Here is a 12,581-nt window from a genome sequence, read left to right on the forward strand (position 1 = left end):
AAATTATGAATAGGTGTCATTCCTGCATTCCTCAGTCCCATTTTTTAAGCTGCACCTCACCCGTAAGCAGAACTAGAAGAGGGCTGGAGATGTAAGCAAAACTCTAAGATGAATGGTTTGGAAATTACTGCCCATAGGCAAAATCGGGCTCACCACCCCAGTTTCTGTAAGTAAAGTTTTATTAGTAGACTTCCACACCCATGCATGTAAGCGTTGTCTATGGCTGCTTTTACACTGAAGGGCAGAACTGAGTGGTTGTGATAAACTATATGGCTTGCAAAGTCTAAAATATTTACCACCTGGTCTCCTAAAAAAAAAAAAAGGCTACTACAGCATCCATCCAGATACTTTTCTTTTTTATTTTTATTTTTTTTGATATGGAGTCTTCACTCTGTCGCCCAGGCTGGAGTGCAGTGGCGCGATCTCGGCTCACTGCAAGCTCTGCCTCCTGGGTTCACACCATTCTCCTGCCTCAGCCTCCTGAGTAGCTGGGACTATAGGCACCTGCCACCATGCCCAGCTAATTTTTTTTTTTTTTTTTTGTATTTTTAGTAGAGACCGGGTTTCACCATGTTAGCCAGGAGGGTCTCGATCTCCTGACCTCGTGACCCGCCCACCTCGGCCTCCCAAAGTGCTGGGATTACAGGTGTGAGCCACCACGCCCGGCCCATCCAGACAGACTTTCCTTACCTACTCTCTTCAGTCCCAAGGCTACCAAGATGACCTGTGAAGGCATGGAAGAAAAATACTAAAACTTCTATTTGTAATTAACTTTATTCTAAGAACAAGTAAAGAAATTCAGCTTCACTAATTTTGCAATGTTGCCGTGCATCATATAACTTATGGAGGAATCCTGGGGAAAAGTGGGAGTTCCAGAACAGAGGGCTTGCCTGTAGCACCATTACTTGATCACACTTTCAGTACACTGTGACATATTGCTATTTCTGTGTGGTGGGATAATTGGCTTTAGAGATTATGTTACTCAGTTTTAACTGAATTAGCACTCACAAAATGGACACAGTAGCTTAAGGTTCTTCCAAAGATAACATGGAATCAATATTCTTTTTGTTTTGTTTTTGATTTTGCTTTTGCTGAGACTCAATATTCTAATAATAAGGCAGGTATAAGCATACAACAACAAAAAAAGTTAGAGCTATCATTTTTATCTCCAATATGAGCTCTTTGAAACAACAAAATTATCATTTAGAGAAGTTTATTTTGATTAAACCTGTACACCTATGTATGCACGTGGGCACGTGTGTGTGTGTGTGTGTGTGTGTGTGTGCATGTGAGAATAGGAACTATCACTTTTACCAGTAATCTTGTCCTATCAGACTCTTGTCCTAGCTGCACTCTCAAACTTTCTCTTCCTAGTAACCTAGTAATGAATTCACCACGTGTCAATCAACATCTCTGATTGATACCTGGATTTTTATTTTTATTTTTTTGCTTTTTCTCTTCACCTCACCCCTTTTCTCCAGCCAGCAACACTAGGCATATTGCTGCACAAAGTCATTGCCTCATTTATCCCTGAAATTGAGAATTACATTTCCACGTGTCCCTTCAGATCCAAGAAGAATGACCCGAAAACAGGATTGCAAGAGACTACCCACTACCCTCTCCTTGCCTCCTTTCCTTCTTCTTGACCAAAAGTGTCTTCCTCTCACATTCATTAGAAAGAGGAGTTAATATCTATTGGGTTTTTGCTCTAAAAGCTATGAATATAGGATCCAAATTAAGAACAATGGAATTGGAAATTTTAATTATAAAAAGGACCCTGGGGAATTAGGTAAAACCTCAGCTTCCTCATTCACTATATTAAAGATCTCTCCTTTTTCCTAACCTATAAAATGTGTGTGGTAGCATCTGTCTTTCCTTTCTCATTGTTATCAGGATAACTTGGGATAGTTTATGAATTGTAAGATCATTTTAAACTATAAGTATTAGATAGACTTTGGGGATCAATAATTTTTAAACTTTGAATTCATACAAAACCAAAACAAATCAGAAAAGTGAGGGGAGGAAAGGAGACCAAGAGACCAAAAAACACGGTATGCTTTCCATGACAGGCACTAACTTATATACGCAGTTTTATTTAGTTCTCACAACAACCCCATGAAGAACATTAGGAGCCAGATGCTCTGTAAGTTTGTCACTTAACCCAAGTCACACAATTAGTACTGTCCAAATCCACCTCCTTTTAGCCACTGTACTGTGTAGACATATCTTCTGCTAGCTATGTAAATTTGGATAAGTGACATTTTTTCTTTTTTTTTTTTTAGAGATGGAGTCTTGCTCTGCCACTCAGGCTAGAGTGCAATGGTGCAATCATAGCTCACTGTAACCTTGAACTTCTGGGCTCAAGTAAACCTCTTACCTCAGCCTCCCTTCAGAGTAGCTGGACTATAGGTGCATGCTACCACACATGGCTGCTTTTAAAATTTTTTATAGAGATGGGGTCTTGCTATGTTGTCCAGGCTGAATGACATATTCTTTTGACAACTTGTTTTCCTCATTTCTAAAGGGATGAAGACTAACACTACTACTATGATGTACTAGCTGTAGTATCACATCTAATCCTAACCAAACCTCATGGCTTAGAAGTGCTCCTATCAATTTTGTCTTTGAGCAACCAAGACAAAGCATTTAAGTACCATGTTTAAGGCTTTACAGCCACTCTGTGGTGGGGCCTGAACTTGAACTGCCAGCTCCAGATTCATTTTCCTTCCACATGCTATCTGGCAGTGAATTTTGTAGGGTTAACTAGAAAACATAAGTAAAAGTAATAGCAAAATATATGTTGCACAGTAGGTACTCAATATATAGTATATTTTATCTTTCCTAAGGAAATTCTTACTTTCTCTTGGAATGTGATCAGCACAGTGTTTTTATTCTCTGGGAGGAAAATAAGGACTCAGGAGAAATATCATTCTGGGTTGAATAAATAAAGAGCAAACCACAGCTGGATATGAATGTGGATTATGATACACAGAATACAAACTTTCAAGTGACAGCCAAGAGTTCCTTCTTACCAACATATGCTATCTTAGTAAACTTCACTCCCAATTCTTTCATTTTTGAAGAAAAACATTTCCAGCTAATAACACAATTACACTTAAGTATTAGAGCCCATTTGAGTATTATTGCATTTGTTAAATCTAACTAAGTCCAAATTACTTCCTCATTGCTAACAAGAGAAAGAGAGGGAGGAAGAAGAGGAGGAGGCGAGAACTGAGGGGAGAAGAGTTTCGGAGGGTTAAAGGAAGAAAAGAAGACACATACACAGAGTGCTAGAGAGAAAAACAGTGAGCTATCAATGCTGCATATAGCCTCAAGTCCAATAAATGTCAGTTAAACTTGCTGCTCACAGTTTCTATGGAAACCCCTTAAGTTAGGAGTGGAACACAGACATTTTTTGGACTGCAATTCACAAGCTGTTTATTTAATTATGATGAAACATGAGACTGTTAGGGACAATACTATTATCATACTGATAGCATTTAGGATTCAACAAATAGGTATGGCAAAATAAAAAGTTGATTTCTTTTTTAAATCATTAACTTCATGTGCATTGCATGTGAATAAAATGCATCTTTTTTTTGTTTGTTTGTTTTATGGGACTTCACACATTATTTCCTTCAGGCGAACCCCAAATTAGTCAAATGACATTCATTAAAAGGGACTTCTTCAGAGGCCTCATGCCAATTATACCCCCACATGCCCAGTGAACAAAACCAAGGTCACAGCATATTTTCAATTAAACCCAAGATAGCACCAAAGTGCAGCACAGCTGGAAAAACAAGCACATTATTGCCCCATAGATCATTTGTGAGCAATGAATAGGTCTCTGGTGCTTTTCTGTTTTATAGGCATTTGAATATAAAAATAAAGAAAATAGCTTCAGATTAGCTTTTGCCTTCCAAAATAAACAACTACTTTTAGGGCATTACCCCTGGGGGTCCGAAGAAACATGATGTGAAGCCATCACTGTTCTGTCTCTGATGGTTGAAAATCACTTGCTTGGGTATTAATTTGGCTGCAGGAAACCATCTAATTGATGGGCTCATTTATACCTTTGTTCTTTCACTAGACAAACATGTAGTTTTCCACCTACTGTGTGTCAGGCACTGTACCAGGGACAAGGGAGAGAAGAAGGTTAAACCCCAGTTCCTGCCTTAATAATAAAGTTTTTGGAAGGAAGTGCATGAATTTTGTCAAATATTTATAAAGGGCCAACTACAGCTCATAGGTGCCGAGTAGGTAAGATTAGAATCCTGCCTTCAAGGAGATTACAATTTAATGATGATACAGTAAATCATAGAGCAAAGAGTCAGTGTTCCTGCCTCCTGCTGCCTCCTCATCTTGTCTCTCTGCAGGTAGAACTACCTCTCATGGAAACAGTGCTACAGAAGGTAAATACGTTTATGTGTATGTGATGGTTTGCTGGTGGATGGTGGTGTAAAAAGTGTGCTTCAGAAATATTGCCATGGGAGAACCACATTTCCAGTTCTGTCCATGAGCCACCAATACTCTTATAAAATATTTAGCCCATAAAATATGACTGAATGAGGAGGCACTCACAAGATAAGTGAATCCCAAGGAAAGTCATCTCTCGAGTCAAGCAGGGAACATGAGGCTGTTTCTAAACTGGCAAAGAGAAACACAAGAAATTTGCAAATATGACTCAGTAGATATGTCTTTTCTACTATATTGCAGCTTATTTTTTGAAATTCAGTAGTGGTTTTCAGTAGCTGGACTTCCCACAAATTGCTCGTGCTAGCAAAACCAGTCATTGCCGTTATCAGATTTGACAGTGTATAATGAGTCACTTCACATTAGCTGCAGTTGTAGTGTTCAGCATACTGTGGGAAAGATTTAGTATGAATCATCACCCACCTAGCTCTCCACTGGGGGTCTCTATGCTGTAAATAGGCAGTGCGTTTGCCAATCTAAAAAAAAAAAAAGAAAAGAAAAGAAAAAAAGCATCCATTAGAATAATTCAGGACAATTCTTGATCTGCCACCACAACCACCAACCACAGACACCACTGATGACATTTATTGAATTGCCACTGTATTTTAACACTATCCTGGGCAGAAAGCCAAAGCAACTCTCTTATCTACTGGCCATTTTGAACAATGCATTTTTTAATGCCAATAAAAAATGCATTTGGACTTCCAAGAAATGTAGTCTTATTAGATACATGACCTTAAGTAAGTCACATTTTCTCTGTGATCTAGTGTCCTGATCAGAACCACATCATAAGATTAAATCGGATAATGCATTATAATGATGGATAGGAAAGGGTTAAATAGAAAACTCAATTATTAAAGTCAAATGGGATGTTAAGAATCTGACATAGGCATCTGCTACAAATTCTATTTGGGATTGCCCACCACCAACACCACATCCCCAAACAAGAAAGATATTAAATCTTTCCTCTCCCTACACATCTTTCATCTCACCCCACTACTCCTGTGGCACTGACAGAATAAAAATTATAATCTGAGACTGAGGGCCATGTACAGTACTTAAAGCAAAGAGATCCTAAGAGAGAGAGCTCACATTTTACAAAGTATAATGAAGTAAAAGAAACTTTCTGTAATTCCAACAAATACAGGTCTTCCAGCCTTGGAAATATAGTTGGTACAGACTGTACAAAGAGGAGACCCAGAGGAACTGCAGATAGAAAGATCCCTCACAATTAGTAATCAAGATCAAGGGACTGACATGGATATTAAAATCACCAAGAAGCCTATCAAGAGTAAGTATGGAGAGAACAACAGGGAGGCAGATGTTAAAATCTTCAAGGGACAAGGAGGAGTGAAGCACAGGGCTATGGCTGACTCCAACAAGAAGTTGTTAGCAGGTGGTATAATCTGATAGTGTAAGCTTCACAGCTAGGCATTTTACTGTATTAGATGATTTTGTTTGGAACAGACAATGTAAATAAAAGTGCTTTTCAAATGTCATAGCAATATATCACTAATGAATGTTATTATTATGCAAGTAAAACTGAATATGATCAAAATGTATTTTAAAGATGATCTGTGGATTTTCTGTCCATAGGTTTAAATAAATGGATAACTCAGCCAGGCGGAGTGGCTCACACCTGTAATCCCAGCACTCTCGGAGGCCGAGGTGGGTGGATCACCTGATGTCAGGAGTTCGAGACCAGCCTGGCAAACATGGCGAAACCCTGTCTCCACTAAAAATACAAAAATTAGCCAGCATGGTGGTGCACGCCTGTAGTCCCAGCTACTTGGGAGGCTGAGGCAGGAGAATTGCTTGGACTTGGTAGGTAGAGATGGCAGTGAGCCAAGATCATGCCACTGCACTCCAGTCGGGTGACCCAGTGAGATTCTGTCTCAAAAAAAAAAAAAAAAGAAAAAGAAAACCTCGATTTTATAAAATGTTTTCCCAAATCTCATGGTTTCAAGAAGTATTAACTACCCTTCAGTAGGATATATGAAATATGAATCGGAATTTAATGTGCTTGGGATTTATAACTTTAGAGCAAGGCTGTAGGTAACCATTAGTGTGTGTAGAGAGGCAAAGAAAAGGTGGGAGGTGAAAGCATGTTTATTGCTAAATCAAATAGCCAGTTCTCAATTTTCATATTAGGCAAAAATTATTAATGTTTGACATAATGATCACTCTGTCCTTCATGAAACACCTTTTGCACTTGGCTCCTGCAAAACAACTCCCTTGCTTCTCCTCTTGCCTCAGTGATAACTCTACTCAACATCCATTGCTGGTTGTGTCTTGTCTCACAGGCCAACGAACCTTGGAGTGCCCCAGGTCTCAAATCAGTGGACCTCTTATTTATCTATACTCACTCTCTAGGTGATCGTATAATGCTTTTAAACACCATCTGTAAACTGAAGACCACCAAACTTAAACCTCCAGCAGGCTTGCAGACTTGTATGTACTATTGCTTATTCAAGACCTCCACTTGGAGGCTTCAAAAATCAACCTGTCTACAGTCAAACTCTTCATTTTGATTTAACCCAACAAAGACTTTTTCTAATGGCAGTTGCATTCATTCATTCATACAACTATATATTTTAAGCTCTTACTGTGTGCCAAGCACCATTTCAGGAATGATTTTTCTAGTAGCTCAGACCAAAATCTACCTTGAAACGTTTTTTTGGTCTCATACCCTCTCTTTTTGGATTGTATCACCTCTACACCTTATCACCTTTATATCCTATCACCCATGCATTGGAAATTCCGTGTATCAGTATTCTGTTTTTTTCTCCAAACACATCTATTGCTATGTCTTGGTCCAATTTCTATCTGGATAATTGGAGTATTCCATAGCCTGGTCCAATATCTGGTTTTCCTGCTTCTAATTTCTCCACATAGTGGAGGGATCCTATTTGAATTAAAGTCAGATCATGTTCCTTCTCAATGCTCAATGGCTTCTCACAACACTCAGAGTAATATTAAAGTCCTAATGGCCAGTCATAATTTTTTTTCCCTGCATCTCTCCCGCTTCTTTGATCTCATTTTCCTACAACAATCGTTCATATTCACTCTGCTCTGACTACCACACTGGCTCCTTATTGTTTCTCCTGCACACCAAACATAGTGCTTTCTCAGGGGCCTTGCACATGCTGTTCCTCTGCCTGGAATGCCCTTCACCCTGACCGACCTATACCTACGCCTGCACTCCATGACAACAGTGCCATCTTTCATGCAAATACCTGTATACTTTGCTTCTTTACTTCCTTCAGGGCTCTGCTAAACCTGCTCAGAGAGGTCCTCCCTGGTTATGCTGCTTAAAACATAACCACCCTTGTTCTCATCATTCTCTGTCCCCTTATTCTGTTTTATTTCTCTTGATAAAACATCTCAAAACTAGAGATAACATGTACATATTTGTTTTCTGTCTCCTCCAACTAGAATATGAATTCCCAGGATATGGAGTTTATATGATTTGTTTATTGATGAATCTCCAAAAGTAGCCCTATTTTATAGGTGAGGAAACTAAAGCTCAGAGTGATCAGTGCCTTCCTTGAGGGCTTTTCTGGAGAAAATGGAGATTACTAAGTAGGAAGGAGAGAATAAACATGGGAGTGGTAACGATAGCTAGATCAGAGCTGTAAAAGGTACAGCGGTTAAGTTCATAAATTCTATCATCAGAGATAGTCATTTTGTGGCTTGTGGGAAGTTATATAATTTTTTTAGGTTTCAATTTCCTCATCTGTAAAATTAAGGTGATAATAATAGAGTCAACTTCAAAAGGTTGTTCTAAACTTGAAATGAGATGACCCATAAACCAACAAGCCTGGCATGTCATACATTCTCTAATAATGGAAATAATAATTATTTGAGAGTTAATTTCTTTGAATTATATGTATTTTTCTGAATTCTCCTTCATTAAAAAAATGCTGAACACAATTATCCATCTGTTACCAGCAGACCCTTCATTCGTTGTTTATTGAGCACTGTTCGAAACACTTACAAATGGCTAAACAACTCATCTACTTTTCTAAAATGATTATTTAAGGCCAAATGTGGTACTCATCCCCAGATGTACTATTAAGCCTGGACTTGGGAAAATACAAATCAAGGTGATAATCCTCCTTGATCTTTTACACAGCACTTTGTTGAAAGGTCTTGTTGAAAACAAGACTGGCAATAAGAAAGATGATGATGAAGATTGTATCTTTTGTTAATACTGTAAATTATAATTTGAAAAATTGTTTCATGTGTATTACCCTATCTGACCCTCAACAAATATAGGAGGAAGGCAAATGAGATTATAACTTTTCATTTTGCAGTTAAGAAAATTAAAGTATAAGAAAGTTAAATAATGTGATTAAGGTTTAATAAAAGCCCTAATATAAGAAATCAAATATTTGAAGGCTTAGGCTAGTGATCTGCCTATTACATGGTCTTTTAACACAAGGTAAACAGGAGGTGTTTTCTGCAATGAATCCTTCCAGGTTGTTTAAATTTATAGAGACTCACTCTTCTGTGTTCCTTTAACACATTGCACTTCTATGTCCAATGTGAGAAGAAGGGAAAGAACACTTTTTGGGCAACTATCAACCAGTGTGCTAGTTTTCCAACTCGTACTTGCTTGCTTATGTGTCCTTCTGCCTCATTAGACTGCATGCCCCCTGGGACAGCCAACATATTCCATTCCATGGGCATGCATACACCCCAATAACTGCTGTGTAATATGTGTTCAATAAATCTTTCTTGAATAAGATAATGAAATAGCTTATTTGGTGAAATAAACTTATATATAGAAAAAAGCAACTAAAGCATATCCCAAAATTTAAACTATATAATCAATTAGCATGATTACAGAGAATCTCATCAAATTGTCACCTCCTAGGTCAAAAACTGGTGACTATCAACAGTTTTACATGGTTCAAAACAATAGTTTCCAAAGAGAAATAATGATTTTATTGGCCAATCAAATTTCTAGGATCTATGGAAATCCTTTTCAGCTTACGTCTGTTACATAAACTTTTATGTCTCAACCAATGGGAAAAAAGCCAATACGTTTATTTCAATGAAAAGTCTTTTAACCTCAAACATTCAATTTGTGAAAGGGTAATTAAAATTAAAACCGGAATAGTTCATTCAGTTACTGAGTTATAAAGGGCCCTTATCTATTGATTACCTATACCAGGATCTACAAGCTAGAGCAGAGAAGTCATCCATTTGCCTTACCATAGCTTAAAATCCAGTCATGCTGCCATTTGTACATTATAGAAAGATAAAGTGTCCATGCTGTTTTCTCTAATATAGCAGTTTAAATATTACCACTTCTCAACAGTTCTCACTTACTCCTTTCTCACTTAACTTGCTCACAGAAAAAATTAACCACTTTATTATTTTTTTCTATAGTGTTCGCTTCATTATAATATTTATCAGTATAAGGACCAGGACAATATTCTTTTAATCAGTGCATTGTCACTGCAAAGCTCTATGCTGGGCATATACCAGGAAATGAATTGTTTAAATTAAATGCATATCTGTAGACATAGATGAAATTATAAATGCTACCAAATCATCCTCTGGCTGCTAGAAGTACCCTAGTTTAATAGGAGAGAGCAAGGTATATGGGGTAGAAGATGGTATATATAAAATGTCCTTGATTTTTAAGTAACAGCACCTGATTGACCTCTTGCTCTAACTGATCCAACTCTCCAGTCTGAAAGGACACATGATAGCTGTGCTCTCCTTAAATGTGGCATTTATCTTCATGAGTGTAGTGATGAAGGATGGATCAGGACTGAAACAGTCATCAGTGACTTATCCCATCTTTTTTCACAAGTGAAGATAAATGACACAAAATATCAGCCACTGTGCATTATATATATTTATTCCACATTTATGCCCACAGACACAAACACACTATAGACCTTTTCCTCAACCTGATTGTTTGTCATTTTCAAAATATACACCTAACAATAACAATAGCAAACCTAGGGGAAAGTCATAGAGAGTGAAAAATGCTGAAATACCTTCTATGAGACAAGTTATACCCTCTGAGGGGATGCCTCAACAGACGCTATGTATAGGAACTCTAAAATGGCTATAAGCCTTAAAATACAATTTCCACATGTCTCTGACTGTTGTCATTAAGCTAACTTAGAAAATAGTCACAAAGAGCCCCCAAGGATGCTGCATAAGGACACTCTCCAACCTGTAGAAAATCACGAAGATGGTGTTCCTGACGGAATGGCTTCTAAGACCTTCCAGTCAACTACAAATAGTCCTCCTGGTTTACATTATTCTAAAACAATATTCCTTATCCTCAGATGATATGTTTTCCTCAATTTCTGAATTGGACTAGGACATCCTCATTAAGCTTCTTGAACTGACAATAAGGTAGACAAGGCACAAAAAGTTGAATAATGACACCATGAGGAATGGACTTCCTGCTCAACACTGGTATCTAGATACTGTGGGAACTCTGTGTCAGCTTGACATTGGGTATAGCGCTTTCTAGGTTGCATTGGTATAGCACCATTGAGAGCACACAGGATCAAATTAAGTCATTGCTTTCAAACTTAAACTTTACTCAAAGTGGGCCCTTTTGGGAAGGACCTAGTCTCCTAGATTTAATCCACTAGAAAATGGTTATGTCTAGATTATCAGAAAGCCAAGTGTTCTCTTTACCAAAGCAGTTGGGAATTATAGCTGCTGCCTCATGTTGCAAGTGCCTGACTTTTTCCCAACTTCATTAGCCCTTCTCTCCACTTAATAGTGGGCACTGACCTCCACTTGCAGGTAGAACAAATCCTGGCCATCTTGTTAGGCCTAACTCTCACACAGCCTCATGACATCATTACTAATCTTAGGCTTCAAAAGTTCTACTCCGTACCCTATACGACTTTGGGAAATTTTTCCAGTTTGGTCCCAAGACCACACCTCCATATTTATTTCAGATCTCTTATAGGATCCCTGTCCTGTTGCATAAATCTAGTTCTTTTTATTATAACTATCCAATCTCCCAGAGCCTCAAAAACTAAGAACCTGGCTTGCTGCTCAAATTTCTAGATTCCAACCTTATCACCCTAACTTCCTCCAGCACTGATAGCCTTTCTTCTGCATTTTTTTCTCATTCAACATTAATTAATATCTTAAGAGCAGAGACTGTTCTAGACACTGGGGATTCTGCAATGAACCAGACAGTGAAGACCTCTCACTTCATGGGGCTTATTTTTTGTAGGTTAGACAGATAATAAATAATTAAAAAAAAAAGATGAGGTAGACATAATTGTCGAGATGAAAAGAAAATAATTAAAAAACAGAATAATTGAGAGGAAACTTTATGTTTTCTTTTTCTTTTTATGTAACTTTTGTTTTAAGTTCAGGGATACATGTGCAAGTTTGTAATATAGGTAAACTTGTGTCATGCGGGTTGTTGTACAGATTATTTCATCACCTAGGTATTTAGCCTAGTATTCATTGGTTATTTTTCTTGATCCTCTCCCTCCTCCCACCCTCACCCTGATAGGCCCCAGTGTGTGTTGTTCCCCTCTATGTGTCCATGTGTTCTCATCATTTAGCTCCCACTTATAAGTAAGAACATGCAATATTTGGTTTTCTGTTCCTGTGCTACTTTGCTAAGAATAATGGCCTCCAGCTTCCTCCATGTCCATGCGAAGGACATGATCTCATTCATTCTTATGGCTGCATAGTATTCTATGGTATATATGTACCACATTTTCTTTATCCAATCTACCGTTGATAGGCATTTAGGTTGATTCCATGTCTTTGCTATTGTGAACAGTGCCGCAATGAACATATAAGTGCATGTGTCTTTGTGGTAGAATGATTTATATTCCTTTGGGTATATATCCAGTAATGGGAGTGCTGGATCAAATGGTGTTTCTGACTTTAGGTCTCTGAAGAATTGCCGCACTGTTTTCCACAATGGTTGAGCTAATGTACACTCCCACCAACAATGCATAAGCATTCCTTATTCTCCACAACCTCACTGGCATCTGTCATTTTTTGACTTTTTATAATAGCCATTCTGAATGGTGTGAGATGATATCTCACTGTGGTTTTGTTTTTCATTTCTCTAATGATCAGTGATGTTGAGC

At 38.0% G+C, this 12,581-nt stretch overlaps 1 protein-coding gene across 13 annotated transcripts in view; it reads right to left on the reverse strand.

The window, feature by feature from the left end:
• LRRC4C (leucine rich repeat containing 4C) overlaps positions 1 to 12,581 on the reverse strand; it is a 1,603,893-nt gene that overhangs the window by 22,763 nt on the left and 1,568,549 nt on the right. For 5 of the 13 annotated variants that reach the window (XM_063711075.1, XM_055356595.2, XM_055356591.2 and 2 more), the window contains 2 exons: positions 4,897 to 4,949; positions 4,582 to 4,647 (listed from right to left, as the gene is read on the reverse strand). The exons of 2 other annotated variants lie outside the window; for them this stretch is intronic. The gene's annotated coding sequence lies outside the window, so the exon portion shown is untranslated. The remainder of the gene's footprint in view (positions 1 to 4,581; positions 4,648 to 4,896; positions 4,950 to 12,581) is intronic. 6 more of the 13 variants (XM_055356596.2, XM_055356586.2, XM_063711077.1 and 3 more) reach the window with 3 other exon arrangements.

This window comes from Gorilla gorilla, chromosome 9 (assembly GCF_029281585.2).
Source record: "Gorilla gorilla gorilla isolate KB3781 chromosome 9, NHGRI_mGorGor1-v2.1_pri, whole genome shotgun sequence".
NCBI classification, from domain to species: domain Eukaryota; kingdom Metazoa; phylum Chordata; class Mammalia; order Primates; family Hominidae; genus Gorilla; species Gorilla gorilla.